Raw genomic sequence first — 17743 nt, forward strand, 5'->3', positions numbered from 1 at the left:
TTTTAAGCCCTTAGTACTGTACTCTGCACAAAGTAAGCGCTCAATAAATACAATTGACATTGAATGACTGTTGTTTCCAAGTACTTAGTACAGTGTACTGCCTTCAGTAAACACTCAATAAATACCATTATTACTTCTATTCCCCCTACTACTTGCATGAGAGTGACAGTGACACTGTCACCTATGTGACATTATTCCTTCTATCCCAAGAGCTCTCAGAAGCCATGAGGGAGCTTAAAAATTGAGAAGCAGCGTGGCCTAATGGATACAGCACAGGTCTAGGAGTCAAAGGACCTGCCTTCTATTCCCACCTCTGCTGCTTGTCTGCTGTGTGACCTTAGACAAGTTACTTAACCCCTCTGTGCCTCAGTTACCTCATCTGTAAAATGGGGATTAAGAATGTGAGCCCCATGTAGGTCAGGAACTGTGTTCTACCCAATTAACTTGAATGAAGGGATGAATGAATACACTTGTAATCTACCCCAGTTTGGTACCAAGTGCTGAACAAATACCATTAAAAAAAAGTCCCAGAGCCCAGTGTGCCCTTCCTTACCTTCCTGGGCCAATTCTGGAGTTCCCATGGTCCCAAGGCATGCTAGGAGAGAGGGGTAAGGGCCAGAGATTCCTGCTTTCAGTCTGTCTCCTGGAGGATCTTGAAGTCATGGTCAAAACTACTTCGTTACCTCAGAGCTGTTCCACCTGGAGAGGGACTTGGGGCTGCGCTATGAAGAAAAGATCCACAAATCAATAACCTTCCATTTCCAATTTCCTTTGAGAACGCTCTTTATTTTTAATTTTAAACCAGGCAGCAGGGGAGAAGGGTGGCAGAGATTTAAGAGAGCATGGTCTAGTAGAGAAAACATGAGACGGGGGGTTAAAAGGCTTGGATTCCAGTCCCAGCTCTGCCCCTGGTCTGCTGTGTGACCTCAGTCAAGTCACTTGATCTCTCTGAATCGTAGTTTTCTCTGCCAAAAATGGGCATAATAGCACCTGCCTCTCCCTACTTCTCAGTGGTGTTGTGATATAATATAATCAAAGATATGAAAACATTTTTGAAACATTTAAAAGGTTCACTACAGAGGTGTTATTATTAATTGTAATCAGCACTCAGAATTGTGAATATTAATGTATAATTACTAGTCTAAAAATAATAATTATTAATAATGAACAGAGGTCAAAGAAGTGTCCCTGCTTCTTTGCTTTTGAAGGGTTATTATTATACTCAGCGGACAGATTCGACTCTTCTTGGATTTTCCTACTTGCCATGACCCTCCCTTGAGACCAGAACTGAATGAACAATTAGGGCCATTTCATTTTTATGAATTGCCCTTGAATATTAATCAGGTTTGTCTGCTGCCATGAATTATTACTGTCCCTAGCAGTGAGTCTCAAGTCTTCACTGCAGGGGTGAGCAAATTGGCAGGTTCCGAAAGCACTCATTGCCCAAGGATGACGACGAATCGCTGGTTGCCTCAACACAAGATATTTTGGCGGCTTTGAACATTTCCCCCGTGCTTCCTGGGTGCAATCACTGCTACTGCCCAATCCCACAAGGGTGAGGATCTTCTCCCACCAGAACCAAGGGCCAGCAGAAGCCATCTTCACTTCAGAAAAAACTGGGAATGTGTCTACCAACTCAGTTGTACTTTCCCAAACATATAGTGGAGTGCTCTGCCCACACTACGTGCTCAATAAATACCATTTTTTGAGTGATGCCTTGATTGAGAGATGGTGGGTTGGAGGTGCCAGTTTGGGTGGGCAGAGCTGGGACTGGAGGGGTAAGGAGTCAAGGAGACCAAGAAGTGCAGTTCTTCTCAGAATATACATTATTAGCCACTTGAAACTCAACCTGTAAAAAAACTAGAAGGGATCAAATTGCTACTTTTTGCTAAAAAGTTGCATTTAGGAGAACTAGGTTGATTCAACAAGTGGACTTTCACCAGGGCCTGGGGCTTTTGGGAGGCCCTAGCATCCTAGAGCTCCCACCAGCATGGCCTAGGGAATAGATCATGGGCCTGGGAGTCAGAAGGATCTGGGTTCTAATCCCCACTCTGCCACTTGTCTGCTGGGTGATCTTGGGCAAGTCACTTCACTTCTCTAGGCTTCACTTCCCTCATCTGTAAAATGGGGATTAAGACTATGAACCCCATGTAGAACAATGTCAGTGTCCAACCTGAATATCTTGTATCTACCTCAGCGCTTAGAACAGTTTCTGGTATACATAGTAAGTGCTTAACAAATACCATATTATTATTTTTTTTATTATTATTATTATTCAACAGCCCTCCCTGCCCAGTTCTATGCAGAAAAATCCTGTGGTTGAACCTCCATAATCTAGTGGAAAGAGCACATGCCTGGAAGTCTGAGGAGCTGGGTTCTAATCCCAGATCAGTCACTTACCTGCTGTGTGACTGGGCAAGTCAGTTTACTTCTCTGTGCCTCAGTTTCCTCAACTGTAAAATAGGGATTAAATACCTGTTCTCCCTCCTACTTAGACTGGGAGCCCATTGCTTAGAATAGCGCTTGATACATAGTAAGTGTTTAACCAATACAATAATAATGACAATAATAATGGGATTCTCTCTAACTGTTGCCGAAGTGTACATTCCAAGCACTTAGTACAGTGGTCTGCACATAGTAAATGCTCAATAAATACTATTGAATGAATGAATGAATAATGTCTCCTGCTCTAGACTGTAAACTTCTTGTGGGTAGGGCATATGTCTGCCAATTCTGTCATGTTATATTCTCCCAAGCACTTAGAACACTGCTCTACATATAGGAAGTGCTCAATAAATACCATCGATGGATCGAGTCACCTCTCCATGCCACCTTGCTCCTTCTGACTTGTGGAACACCCCTGAGAGCCGTTAAAGAAAAGAGCAAAACAATGAAAATGGTTAGTCAGAGCCACCACCTAAAACTACTTTATTTTTAAGAAGAAACTTTCAAGTGGAAAGCAGTTCAGTCCCTAAGGGATGGCAACAGCTAGGCCGGCAGAGGTAAGAGGCAAAGAAAAAATGCCATGTACAAGTTCTCCTCTGAAGGTCTACATTCTGCAAAAGCTTCGGGGAATTAAACAAATGCTCTGTTCCCCTCTCAGTGTGCCCCTTTCTGAAGGGAGGACATAAAGCAAGCCAGACCATATAGCATAAAACGATTCATCTTTCTCATTCAACCCCCATATTCAAACTATCACTAAACCTTAACCCTTCACAACATCGCTGAAGTCCACCCTTTCGTCTCCATTCAGACTGTTACCATTGATAATCGAAGCACTTATCCTATCTTACCTTGATTACTGTATCAGCCCCCTTGCTGACCCCTGGCCTCCTGCCTCTCCCCACTCCGGTCCATACTTCATTCTCCTGCTCAGATAATTTTTCTACAAAAACAATCAGTCCATGTTTCCCCACTCCTCAAGAAACTCCAGTGGTTGTCTGTCCACTTCTCCATCAAACAGAAACTCCTTACCATCGGCTTTAAAGCTCTCAATCACCTTGCCCTCTCCTACCTCACCTTCTGTTCTCTGTACTACAACCCAGCCCATACATTTCACTCCTCTAATGCCAAAGTATTCACTGTAGCTCGAGCTCATCTTTCTCTCCACCGACCTCTCTCGATGTCCTGTCCCTGGCCTGGAATACCCTCCCTCTTCATATCCACCAGGCAATTACTCTCCTCACCTCCAAATCCTTATTGAAGGCACATCTCTTCCCTGATTAAATCCTCATTTCCTTTTCTCCCAAACCCTTTTGTGCAGGGAATGAGTCTTTTATATAGTTATATTGTCCTCTGCACACAGTAAGAGCTCAATAAATGCAATTCATTGATGGATCGATCGATTCCTCTCAACACCTTCTCCTTAGGACAGCTCTTGCAATGTTCCCTCCATTAGTTTGTAGTAATGATTGTGGTAATAATAAAAAATAATGTTATTTTTGTAAAGCACTTACTATATGTTAAGTGCTAAGATAGATACAGTACAGTCAGCTCAGACACAGCCTCAAAGCCCACATGGGGTTCACAATCTAAGTCGGAAGAAGAACAGGTATCTTATCCCCATTTTACAAATGAGTAAACTGAGGTGTAGAGAAGTTGAGAGATTTGCCCTGGATTGCACAACAGCCAAGTGTCAGAGTCTGATTGAAAACCCAGTCTCTGAGCCAGTGGATCTTTCCACTAGACCATGCTATCTTTTTTTTTTTTTTAAATGGTATCTATTAAGCACTTACTCTGTGCCGGCCCCTATACTAAGCACTGGGGTAGATACAAGCTAATCAGGATGGACACAATCCTTATCCCACATGAAGCCCACAGTCTTAATCCCCATTTTACAGATGAGGTGACTGGGGCACAAGAAATTAAGTGACTGGCCCAAGGTCACCTAGCAGACAAATGGCAGAATTGGCATTAGAACTCAGGTTCTTCTGACTCCCAGGCCCGTGCTCTAACTACTAGACCATGGTGCTTCCCTAAACCATGTTGTTCATCTGTTGTTTTCTGCCAATCAGTGAAATAAAAGAATGCAATAAGATGGAAATTCAGAGACAACCCCTGCCTCCCAAAACCTATTTCTGACCCCTAAAATTTACTCTGAACCCATAAGGCCGCCTGGGCATATCACCTCATTCGTGACATCAATTATTTACCAGTAAATCAGACTCAGCAAGAATGGGCCAGCCAATCAATAGGGTCTTGTTCACTAAGCGTTTTCTGCTTCTCTGCAGCCTCCCAGAATTGCTTAGAAGGTTTGACCTACAATATTAAAAATATTTTTTTAAAAAAGTTTCAACACTAAATAACTTTTTTAAAAAATTGTCCTGATTTTTTTAAGTTTGGTTTTGTTGTTCCCATGAATCATTGCTCCTCTAGTGCTCGGATGCGAATTGGATGGGTCAGTTTTCTCCCTCCCAAGTGACCACGGAGCCTCCTGGGGAAGGCAGCTTTGAAGTGGTTTGGCTCTATGGGAACACCAGATGAGCTACATGACTCTAATGACAGTGATCACTGCCAACTTCAGAGATACCAAAGTCAGGATCCTCGAAGAAGGAAAGAACCATAAAGAGGGGAGACAGGATACTCAAGATGTAACCTTGGCTGTCCTGAGTAGAAGCATGGCCTAGTGAAAAGATAGAGGGCCTGGGAGTCGGAGGACCCTCCACGAACCCGTTGGGTGACCTTAGGTAAGTCACTTCACTTCTCTGTGCTTCAGTTCCCTCATCTGTAAAATGGGGATTTAATACCTGTTTTCTTCCCATCTAAGACTGTGAGCGCTGTGTAAGACAGGGCCTGTTTTCAACCTGATTATCTTGTATTTTCCCCAGTGTTTAGATCAGTGCTAGAAACATAGGAAGTGCTTAACAAATATTGTTATTAGTACTCCAAAGAGAGTTCTCTCAGCTTCCCTTTCTTTTTTTAAGGTATTTATTAAGTGTTTACTATGTGTCAAGCTCTGATCTAAGCACTGGAGTAGACACACGATAATCAGGTCAAATATAGTCCCTTTCCCATGCGAGGCTCCCAGACTAAGAAGGAGGGAGAACAGAAAAGGAATCCCCATTCATTTGAGGAAACTGAGGCCCAGAGAAGATGTGACTTGTCCAGACTCCCTCAGCAAGAAAGTGGCACAACTGGGATTAGAACTCAAGTCTTCTGGCTCCCAGGCCTGTGCTGTGTCAACTAGACCACACTGCCTCCAAGTCCACTGTGGAGCAGCGAGATGGTGGAAGAGGGCCTCTCGTGACCACCCCCGCTGACACCACTGCATAGAATTGGATCAAGAGAAGGATGAGATCCATATTTAAAGATACCCTTTAAATCTCTCAATTCCCCTCCCTTAGATGGACAACCTATACTCTAGCCTAGGAAAGCTGTCAGTCAGTCAAAAGCTGTCAGTCATTCCTATTTACCAAGCGAGCGCTTAAAGTGTGTAGAACCCTGAACTAAGCACTTGGGAGGTACAATATAACAATAAACAGAGACATTCAGCCCATGCTGAGTGTAGGGTTCTGTATTAAGCACTTGTGGAACATACAATAGGAAAAAAAAGCACCCTGCCCTGAAGAAACTTTCAATTCAGGAGGAGACTGCAAGCTATTTGTGGGCAGGGATTGCACCAAACTACTCTGTTGCACTGTACTTTCCCAAATGCTTTGTACGGTGCTCTGCATACTGTAAGTGCTCAATAGGGGAAGGCAATAGAACTTGAATATTCCATAGACCTAAATAATAGACACAAGTGAATTATGAAATCAATAACCAGAGAAATACAAAAGGGCTGAGGTGGTGGATAAAAGGGCCTTGCCAGGAAAAGGAGAATCTGGGTCAGACATCATTGGGCAGCAAGTTCAAACAACACATCTGCGTCTTTCGCTGGACTCTTTGTTTATTCTGTATGTCTGACGGGTGTCCCCAGAAATGGAATGCATGAAATCAAAGGGGCTCTCTGTTAGCGTTCCTGAGGCAAAGGGGGATAATACCTCCGGATCTCTTCTGAAAATCACCATCTGGGGCAAGGGAAAAGGGTGAGTTAGCAGTGACCTGTTACATTCCTCAAGGTGAAAGTGAGAATTCACATAGTAGTTACCACTGCCAGGGGCTAAAATTAGCCAGGAACAGTAAGAATCTTTAATGTCTTCTAACGACTTCTGGGTTTTTCCCTGTCAAGGTAATGATCTGAACGGTCCATCTTGCAGGGTGTCTGGCTCTTACGTTCTTCCAAGTGATCTCCCTCTTAAAGGAAAGACCAATACTTTTCTCCAGTGGTTCAAAGTTCCCAGCAAGGAAGGATGGAAATGAATCAGTGGCATTTCTTGAGTGCTTACTGGGTAGAGATCACTCTACTAAGCGCTTGGGAGAGTACAATACAACAGAGTTGGTAGACACATTCTCTGCCCACAGTGAGCTTGCAGTTCAGAGGGTGATGTTGACCCTTATGTTCTGTAACCTGGTATGAAACACTGGGTATGTAACAAGACCCTGCAGATGGAGGTAATGATGGTAACCACACGGCACAGCACTGTGCTAAATGCTGGGGAATTATGAAAGAATTCCTGAGAGAGACTAGTGAAAGGGAATGATCGTTAGCAGCACTGCCAGAAATCAACTGAGCTGCGTGGCTAGCTTGGGGACAAAGGTAGCATTCTGTTGTACTCTCCCAAGTGCTTAAACAGTGCTCTGCACATAGTAAGTGCTCACTAAATGCCATTGATTAATTGATTGATTGAGGTTACTAGTGAGATGTTTGAAGTTTCCTCCTCTCCTCCAACCTCTTTACCTCCTCTGCAGTTCAGGGGCCAGCCAATGAAGGAAGTAGTGAGAGGGAAAGCAGACTTTATTGGAGGAGAGTCTTCCCGCTCATGCCTCCCTTTAGACTTCCTGAATTACTCTAGAATCTTTTTTAATAAGGAGCAGAAACATTATTCAAACATCCTACTCTCCTGAGCCTTGGAATAATGAGAGTTTTGACTAATGAAACATGCAAACTACTGGAGTGTCCGTTAACTGTCGCCACTTTTAATCTCTCAGATGATGAAGCATTTCGGTTTCCATGGCAGCCGCTTCCAGCCTCGGGGAGATAGTTAAGCAGGGTTACATGGAAAGCATTCCACCTTTTCTAGGCCCTTGGTATTCCCCATTTGGTTTCAAAAATGCAGCTCAACAGGGCACATTTTAGTCCCTTCGATAGCAACTTCTCTAGACTGTGAGCTTCTTGAGGGCAGGAAGTGGGTCTATCAATTCTGTTATATTATACTCTCCAAGTGCCTAGGACAGTGCTCTGCGCACAGTAAGCACTCAATAAATATGACTGACTGATCCATCAATACCTAGCCCAAAATTGGCACCTTGGGCTTACTCCCTTTCTCCCGACCTGCTAGCAGGTCATTGATTCTTTGGTGGGATACACAGCAACTTCTTGGGTTTACCTTCGAACTCTTCAAAGCCTTATTAAAATCACACCTCCTCGAAGAGGTCTTCCCTGACTAAGTCCTCTTCCTCTAAGACTGTTAGCTCATTGTGGGCAGGGAACATGTCTTACAGCTTTGTTGTATTGTACCCCTCCAGGCACTTAGTACAGTGTTCTGCATACAGTAAGCTCTCAATCAATTATATTTGTCAATCAATTATATTTATCGAGTGCTAACTATGTGCAGAGCACTGTTCTAAATGCTTGGGATAGTACAACAGAATTAACAGACACATTCTCTGCCCAAAATGAGATTATCGTCTAGAGAAGGAGTCAGACATTAATATGAATAAATAATTGTAATATATAATTTAAAGATATGTTCATAAGTGCTGTGGGGTTGGAGTTGGGGCTAATATCCAATGTCCAAAGGTCATAGTTCCATGTGCATAGGTGATGTGGAAGAGAAAGAAAGTAGGGAACAAGAAAGCTTAATCAGGGAAGGCCTCTTGAAGATGTGACTTTAATAATGCTTTGAAGGTAGAGGGAGTGGTGGCTGGTTTATATGGAGGAGGTGGGAGTTTCAGGCTACGGGGAGGATGTGGGAAAGAAGTTGGCAGAGAGATAGACAAGATCGAGGCACAGGGAGTCAGCTGGCACTAGAGCAGCAGAGTGTGTGGGCTGGGTGTAGTAGGAGAATAGCGAGATGATTGATTTAAAGCCCATGTTGAGGAGTTTCTGTTTGATGCAGAGGTGGATGGGTAGCCATTGAAAGTTCTTGAGGAGTGGGGAGTTATGGACTGAACGTTTTTGTTGATCAGTGGTCCATACAGCGGAGCGAAGTATGGATTGGAGTAGGGAGGGACAGGAGGCCGGAAGGTCAATGAGGAGTCAGATGAAGTAGTCAAGGCGGAATAGGCTAAGTACTTGGATGGCGAGGAAAGGCTGGATTTTAGCAATATTGTGAAGGTACAACCGACAGAATTTGGTGACAGACTGAATATGTGGGTGGATTGAGAGAGATGATTTGAGAACAACACCAAGGTTATGGGCTTGTGAGATAGGGACGATAGTTGTGTTGTCTACAGCATTGGGAAAGAAAGGGTGAGGACAGGGTGTGGGTGGGAAGATAAGGAGTTCAGTTTTGCTCTCAGTGAATACGATTATTGATCGATTTTCCCTACTCCCTCTCCCTTATGTGTCGCCCTTACATTTGGATTTGTACTTTTTATTCATCTCACCCTCAGCCCCCCAGGACGTAGGCACCTATCTGTAATTTATTTTAATGTCTGTATCCCCCTCTAGACTGTAAGCTCCATGTGAGCAGGGAACACGTCTCCCAACTCTGTTATAATGTACCCTCCCAAATTATTGGTAGAATGTTCTGACACTATATGGTCTCAATAAATATGACTGATTGATTGAGGTAATCAAACAAGAGAAGTTTGCTGACGAGGGGAACGAGATGATGCTGTATATAAGAACACCCATTACTCACCCCAGCTTAGGCGGAACAGTCTTGGATTCCCTAGCTGTCCTTACCACCCACCCAGTTGGTGAAAATATCATCAATGACCCTGGAACCAGAGAGAGCAGAAAACCACCCCGGAGCAGAGAAGGGACATGTTCCTGTTAAGCACCACCGGCTCGAGAGTCTAGATTGTATCTGAGGTAATGAGAGAGAACGAAAGAGAGACTCTGACTTGTACCAAGAATCAGACGTGAGCCAATTTAAGCCACTGCCGGCTTCTGAAGCACATTGTGCCATATTTCGCTGTGAATTTTCCTCCCGCTTTTTCCAGCGTTTTGGATGATTTGCTAGAGCTTAAGAGGGAAAGTAGAATCTGTTGACATTTGAAACGTTCGTTCCTTTTCCAAACCACGTCACAAACTTCTTGACATCCCACACAGCCCCGAGGCAATGGCACAGGCAAAGCTCTGTGGAATTCTGGACTTGGCTGTGATCGGGCAGCTCGCCTTGTGAAGAAGATAAGAGACCCCGGTCTACCAAGCAACAGGCCAGGGCCCTGACCACTAACCCACTTCATCTGGCTTGAAGTGTGCCAGTTAACCTGACCACCACGGGCAGCGGTGAGCCAGAGTCGAGATTAAAAACCAAAGAGAGCAGGCCCTCCCTGGCCCGGTTGGATTGAGCCAAGTGGAAGGAAGCACTGTGTATGCCCCATGCCCAGAAGTTGCCCCAAGCCTGCCGCAGCTTCCTCAGTCATGGAGAGGGACTTTGGCTGTTCCCCCGGCCCTGCAGGGCTCCCCCAGGGCTCACATGGGACCCTTCATAACATCGCTAAGATCTGCCCTTTCTTTTCCATCCAAACTGCTACTACATTAATCCAATCATTTATACTGTCCCGCCTTGATTACGGTATCAGCTTCCTTGCTGACCTTCAAGCCTCCTGGCTCTCCCAACTCCAGTCCATACTTCACTCTGCTGCCTGGATCACTTTTCTACAAAAATGTTCAGACCACACTTCCCTATTCCTCAAGAAACTCCAGTGGTTGACCATCCACCACCGCATCAAACAAAAGCTCCTCAGCATTGGTTTTAAAGCAGTCAATCACCTTCCCCCTCCTACCTCACCTCGCTACTCTCCAACACAACCCAGCCAGCACACTTCGCTCCACTAATGATAACCTTTTCACCGTACCTCGATCTCGTTTATCTCGCCTCCGACTTCTCGCCCACGTCCTGCCTCTGTCCTGGAACACCTTCCCTCCTCATATCCAACAGACAATTACACTCCCCCTCTTCAAAGCATTACCGAAGGCCCATCTCCTCCAAGAGACTTTCCCTGACTAAGCCCTCCTTTCCTCTTCTCCCACTCCCTTCTGCGTCACCCTGACTTGCTCCCTTTATTCATCCCCCCTCCCAGCCCCACAGCACTTCTGTACATATCTATAATTTATTTATATTAATGCCTGTCTCCCCTCCGAGACTGTAATCTTGTTGTGAGCAGGGAATATGTCTTTTATATTGTCATATTGCACTCTCTCAAGGGCTTAGTACAGTGCTCTACACACGGTAAGCGTTCAGTAAATACAATTGACTGACTGACTCTTTGCCTCGCAGTCCAGCACTTATGTACCTATCAGTAATTTATGTTAATGTCTATCTCCCCCTCTAGACTATAAGCTTGGTGTGGGCAGGGAATGTGTCTACCAACTCTGTTATGTTGTACTCTCCCATGTACAGTGCTCTCAGCAAAAGTAAGTGCTCAATAAATATGATTGATTGATTGCCTCAGTTCTCTCATCTGCAAAATGGGGATTAAATAGCTGCTCCCTCTCTTAGACTGTGAGCCCCATGTGGGATCTGATTACCTTGTATCTACCTTGTATCTATAATGCTTGGCATATCATAGGCGCTTAACAAATACCACAGTGATTATTACTCAGTAGAGACCTACCACTACCCACTGCCCTGGAGACCACCTTCCAAGCTTGGACAACCTGTCACCCAGCCTCTGGCCCCACTCTCCCTGAAAATCATCCCCATACCTTTTTTAAAAAAAATGATGTTTGTTTAGTGCTTACTATGTGCCAGACACTGTACTAAGGACTGGGGTAGATACATTACAATCGAGTTGGTCACATCCCTTTTCCACATGGGCTCACAGTCTAAATGGGAGGGTGAATGGGAACTGAATCCCTGTTTTACAGATGAGGAAACTGAGGCATAGAGAAATTATTAAGTGACTTGTTCAAGGTCACAGAGCAGGCAAGCACCAGCATCGGGGTTAGGATCCAGGTTTAGGCCATGCTGCTTTCCTCAAGGCTCATTCACAAGTGAATTTGTTTCAGTGTGGGGAGGATGATAATAACAATAAGGTATTTGTTAAGCACTTACTATGTGCCAAGCACTGTACTAAATTCTAGGCTAGATACAAGATAATCAGATCACACATGGGGTTCACATTCTAAGTAGGAGCTAGCACAGGTATTGAATCTCCATTTTGCAGATGAGGGAACTGAGACCCAGACAAGTTAATTGACTTGTCCAAGATCACACAGCAAACATGTGGCGGAGCCACAATTAGAACCCATGACCTTCTCTTTCCCAGGCCCATGTTCTCTCTATTTGGCCTCGCTCTTTGGTAAGGCCAAGGTACTGCTGTGGTTTTCCCATTCCTGAGTCTGATGATCGGGAACAGGTTCCTTCATCTTGCTGCCACAGAGCAAGGAGTGCAGAAGAGGGAGAAAAGAGTGTCTTCCAGTGTTTTCCTCAGGTGGGAGTGATTGCTTCTGCCATGTGCCCTGTCCATATTTGGGATCCAAGAGGCGGAGGTGCAGGTAATTATGGATGTTCTTAGAGGATGGCAACTGTCAGAAGACAGTTGATCCTCTGCAAGGGAGCTGGGGTTGGTAAGGGGAGGAGAAGGAAGAGGAGGAGGGGGGAGAGAGAGAGAGAAAGACTGCTGAGTTATCCCTCTCCAAAACCAAACACCTCACACAGTTAATGCAGCCATGCAGATTCGATGCCTACAAATCCAGCAGAGTCAGTAAAAGTAGCAGTTCAACATAAAGAAAAATTAGGGCGACAGACAAGCATGAGTTACCTACTGAAGAGAGAAATCTGTAATTTTTAAAGTTGGGCTGCTAGAGTTCCTCTTACCTTATCCCAGATTTTGCCACCTGAACTCAGTTGAATCACATATTGACTTTGGTTTTTATGGTATTTTTAAGCCCTTATTATGTGTCAAGTGCCGTTTCCTAAGCGTTGTGGTAGATACATTTTAATCAGGTTGAACACAGTCCCTGTCCCACATGGGGCTCACAGTCTAAATAGGGAGGAGAACAGGTTTTGAATCTCCATTTTACAGTTGAGGAAATGGAGGCATAGAGAAGTTAAGTGACAGCCCAAGGTCGCACAACAGGCATATGTCAGAGCTGAGACTGAAGTCTGTAAGCTTCTTGAGGGCCCAGATTGTCTACCTACTATACTGTACTCATCCAACTCTTCTGTTCATAGTCTGTAAGTAAAATCGCAGAACAGCCTTCTTGCACATATCACCAGGAGTGTGAGAGAGTTCATGCTCCTCCCTAAGTGCCTAAACTCTACTAGGGAATGATTTCAGGCCTTTGGAGAAATGGGGTGATGATGCTAATGCTGCTGCTGATGATAGAACTTAGCAAATGCCATTAAACTATTAGGAATGCAGATTGCCTGAGAGTAATGGAGAAGTGGAGGATGCTGGTCAGGGAGAAAATCCATTCTGCAAAGCCATTTTTTTTTAATGGTTTCTGCTTGTGTCTACTCCAGAGCTTAGTACAGTGTCTGGCACGCACACAGTAAGCACAAATACCTCAATTATTATCCTCTGGACTGTAAACTTGTTGTGCGCAGGGAATGTGATTGCTTACTGAGAAGCAGCATGGTTTAGTGGAAAGAGTGTGGGCTTGGGAGTCAGAGGTCGTGAGTTCTAATCACTTGTCAGCTATGTGACTTCGGGCAAGTCACTTAATTTCTCTGTACCTCAGTTACCTCATCTGTAAAATGGGGATTAAGACTGTGAGTCGCACATGGGACAACCTGATTACCTTCTATCTCTCCCAGCTCTTAGAACAATGCTTGGCACATAGTAAGCCCTTAACAAATGCCATCGTTATTATTGTTATACTGTGCTTTCCCAAGTGCACACAGAAAGCACTCAATAAATACGACTGAATGAATGACTGAATGACTCTCATTTATTTTTCATCCCTGGAAAAAAGAGAGAGATTCCCAGTCTCTAGAACAGGCTGTTTTCCCCTGAGCCCTCCCACTTTTCTCTTGGAAAGCAAAATTGCAACTTTCCACACATGCCCCAGGCAGTGGAAAATGAATACAGAGTGGGTGAGTCCCATTGCTAAACTCATGACCGTCCTGCTGAAATTAGTGGGGGAAGATCTTTCTCTGCCAGGATGAAATGGTTTACTTGATTACCCACTTCAACCGAAGACTGAAGACTGAAATACTGAATGACAGAAAGAGAGAGAGGGAGGGAGAGAGAGGAAAAGAGAGAAAGAGAGAGTAGGAATACATTCTTTTGAGGCATCAGTGGTGCTGGTCCAGCCTGCCTTTGCAGGTATGAATAAACACCTCTATTCAGCTGGCTATGAGAAGCAGCATGGCCTAGTCGATAGAGCACGGGCCTGGAAGTCAGAAGGCCCTGGGTTCTAATTCCAGCTCTGCCACTTGTCTGCTGGGTGACTTGGGAAAGTCACTTCATTTCTCTGTGCCTCAGTTACCTCATCTGTAAATGGGAATTAAAGAATTGGGCCTCACATGGGATGTGGACTGAATCCAACCTGATTAGCTTACCTCTACCCTAGTGCTTGGTACAGTGCCTGGCACAGAGGTACCATTAAAAATTTAAAAATGACTGAACATAACCGTGCTTTGTGTATCATTCTCTGTGCCTAGCTCACTCTGTACTCTAATTGCCTGCCCACTGAAGGCCTGGATGAAAATGAGCCAGAAAAATCCCCAAATATGGCTCCTTCACAAATTTCAACCTCCTGAAAAGGGTACAGGGCTGAAGGAATTGTATAAAATCTACCATGCCTATTAGGCTATCTAACTCTTGCGTTCAATGGTTTCCATAGGGATGTTCATGTCAGCAAACACAGTTGTTCCTCTGCAAGCAGGAGAGGTTTGAGAAGGCATATGAGTGAGATCACTTCTCAATGACTGCAGTGGTTTTGTGGTTGGCAGGTGGGTTTGATTCCAGGTTTGTTGTTCATGTAAAAGAGTTGTGTTTTCGGTACTTTCAGTTTCTGCCACTTAGTTTAATAAATGTGGTATTCGTTAGAGGCACTTACTATGTGTCAAGCACTGTACTAAGCACTGGGATAGATTCAAGACAGTCAGACCCCACATGGGGCTCACAGTCTAAGTAGGAGGGAAAACAGGTATCAAATCCCCATTTTGCAGATGGGGGAACTGAGGCCCAGAGAAGTGAGGTGACTTGCCAAAGGTCACCCAGCCGGTAAGTAGCAGAGGTGGGATTGGAACCCAGGTCCTCTGATTCCCAGGCCCATGCTCTGTCCATTAGGCTACGCTGCTACCCTATGCTGCTTTCTTGGGTACCCTTGGCCAGGAGGTTTTCTCATTGGCTCGGGACCTCCGTCAGCAAATCAGAAGGATGGCCTTGACCTTGCTTACAGGGGGATTGCTGGGGTGGGTTCATCCAGATCTGGAAAATAGCTTGAAAAATCATCTGCACCATGCAGAAATCTTTACCACCAGCTTTATCAGCTTCCTCTACCAGTTACTTCATCCTCGCTCTTCTCCCACCATGATCCAGTTCACATCTTTTACTCTTCTAACATCAACCTTCTCGCTACACCTCAATCTCCTCTCTCTCATCATCATTCCCTGTTCCCTCCTGACTGGAATTCCCTCTCTCTTAACATCTGTCATACCACTACTGTCTACATCTTCAAAATTTGTATTAAATTCACACCTTCTACAGGAAGCCTTTCCTGATTAATATCTCATCTCCCTCTGCTATTTCCCCTGCTACTCCCCCTTCAGCACTTCCAAGTCAGTTAAGACCCCATCTCCTTTAACACTTCTATACATATCCTTAAACACTGTTGCTTCCCCCTACCTCTAATTTATTTTTTCATCTGTATCCCCTACTAGATTGAAAACAGCTCTTTGAGGTACAGGATAATGTCTACTAATTCCTCTGTACTCTGCACTTAATGCAGAGTTAGGTGCAGAGTGAGTGCTCAATTAGTGAGATGGATTGACTAGGGCTGAAAAATTTCATTAGGAGCAAAATCCTCCAAGTGCCTTCTCTCTGCCTTCAAGGTCACCAATTTACTCCCAGTAATCCAAGGACAGATTTTCCCTTGGTTCTCCTATTTTTAATGGTATTTATTAAGCGCTTTCTATGTATTTAACACTGTTCTAAGAGCTGGGGTAGGTATAGTTAATTATAACTATACTAATTACTAATTATAGTTAATTAAGTCCCTGTCCTGCATGGGGCTCACAGTCTAAATAGGAGTACAAGTATCCCCATTTTATAGGTAAGTGAAGTGACTTGGCCAAGGTCACACAGCAAGCAATTGACAGAGCTGACTCCCAGTCCCATGCTCTCTTCACTAGGCCACACAGCTTCTCTGTTTATCTGGTAATAAAGCCAGACAACAAATAAGTGGTTTATGGAGTCCCATCATCTTCTTCTAGAGATCCCAATTAGCTCAGCCTTCTATACAGGCACCTTCTCTCTGCTGCTAGAATGTTCCTAAATCGTAAAGGAGTTTCATACCACTTCAACAGTCATGAAAACCATACTCCAGAAAAAACAGAGAAATAGAGCAGGTTAAGCCAGCTGTTTGATTCTCACCAGGCCTTTCTTTAAGATCCTGGGCATGAGGGCCAGTGCTGATTTTCATGGTTGAGTAAAACAAGAATCCCCAAACGTTCTGATTCATGATAATTATGGAATGAGGACAAGAAGGGGGAGAAGGTGCCTGAGAGAAATTGAGGAGATGGCAGGAATTAAAATAATCTTAGAATTGAAAATGTTCTCCCTCTCCAAAACCAAAACTGCGCAGTAAGCTGAGTAAATGAAGTGAAAGCAGAAAAAAACAAATGAAGAAAGTTGTGGGAATTAATGGAAATGGGCCCTTTAAGCAAATTGTTTTTCATTAGCTTTTGTTGGACTCATCTGCACTGAGGACTTCTTAGTGACACATTGCCAGATGAAACTTCTGAACTTGGTTCAAGCATATTGCTAGGGGCATCATTAGTCATTAATAATAAATTTGGAAATTTTGCAAATATTTTATAATGTTTGCATAATCCAAACTAAGAATAACACTGCCAGGACTGTTTAATGATAAGGGATGCTTCTATACCAATTTGTTAAAATCAACACCACATGGACTTCTAATCCTGGCTCTGCCACTTGCTTACTGTATGACCTTGGGCAAATCACTTAACTTCTCTGTGCCTCGGTTCTCTTGTTCTCCTTCCTATTAGGACTGTGAATACCACGTGGGTCAGGGACTATGTCCAACCTAATTAACTTGTATCTACCCCAGCTCTCAGAAGAGTGTTTAACACATAGTCTGTGTCGCCCTGACCAGCTTCCTTTATTCATCCCCACTCCCAGCCCCACAGTACTTATGTACAGATCTGTAATGTATTTATTTATATTTATATCTGTCTCCCCCTCTAGACTGTAAGATCGTTGTGGGCAGGGAATGTATCTGTTTATTTTTATATCGTATTCTCCCAAGTGCTTAGTACTCTGCACACAGAAAAGCTCAATTAATATGATTGAATAAATGAATGAATGAATGAAAAACGCTTAACAAATACCATAAGATAAAAAAAATTTGTCCATCTTTTTCTTCAACTCTAGATTAATTAGGTAGTTTTCTATTGCCTTTGCCATGTTTAGTTTGAGATGGAACAAGATGTCCACAGAGGAATAGTTGAAGCATAGAAGTTTATATGATTCGGTGACAATTAAGACCAAGCATGATATTTACAAAGCCAGGGTAGAACACAATGTGTTCTATGCAAGTAGCTATTTAGCCAATATTCTACTGGGCCTTCACTGAAGACCTCTAGCCCTCTGTGTTTTGGCCAAATACCAAATTTTTCCATGCAAATAAAGAAATGTAGTTCTGTTGCTGTCAGATTTCTCTTCTGGGATCATACCATCTTGGATTGGTCAGAAAGGGAGGAAATATAAGAGAAAGGAGGTTGTGCAAGGAGCAAGGTAGAAGCTTAGTGGTTAGCATGGCGGTTAGTGTTCAGTACTCCAAAGTTCTTAATAAAGGGAGAGAAGACACCCCAGTCAGTTTGATTCAGGC

The sequence above is a fragment of the Ornithorhynchus anatinus genome, chromosome 19 (genome assembly GCF_004115215.2).
Source record: "Ornithorhynchus anatinus isolate Pmale09 chromosome 19, mOrnAna1.pri.v4, whole genome shotgun sequence".
Taxonomy (NCBI): Eukaryota; Metazoa; Chordata; class Mammalia; order Monotremata; family Ornithorhynchidae; genus Ornithorhynchus; species Ornithorhynchus anatinus.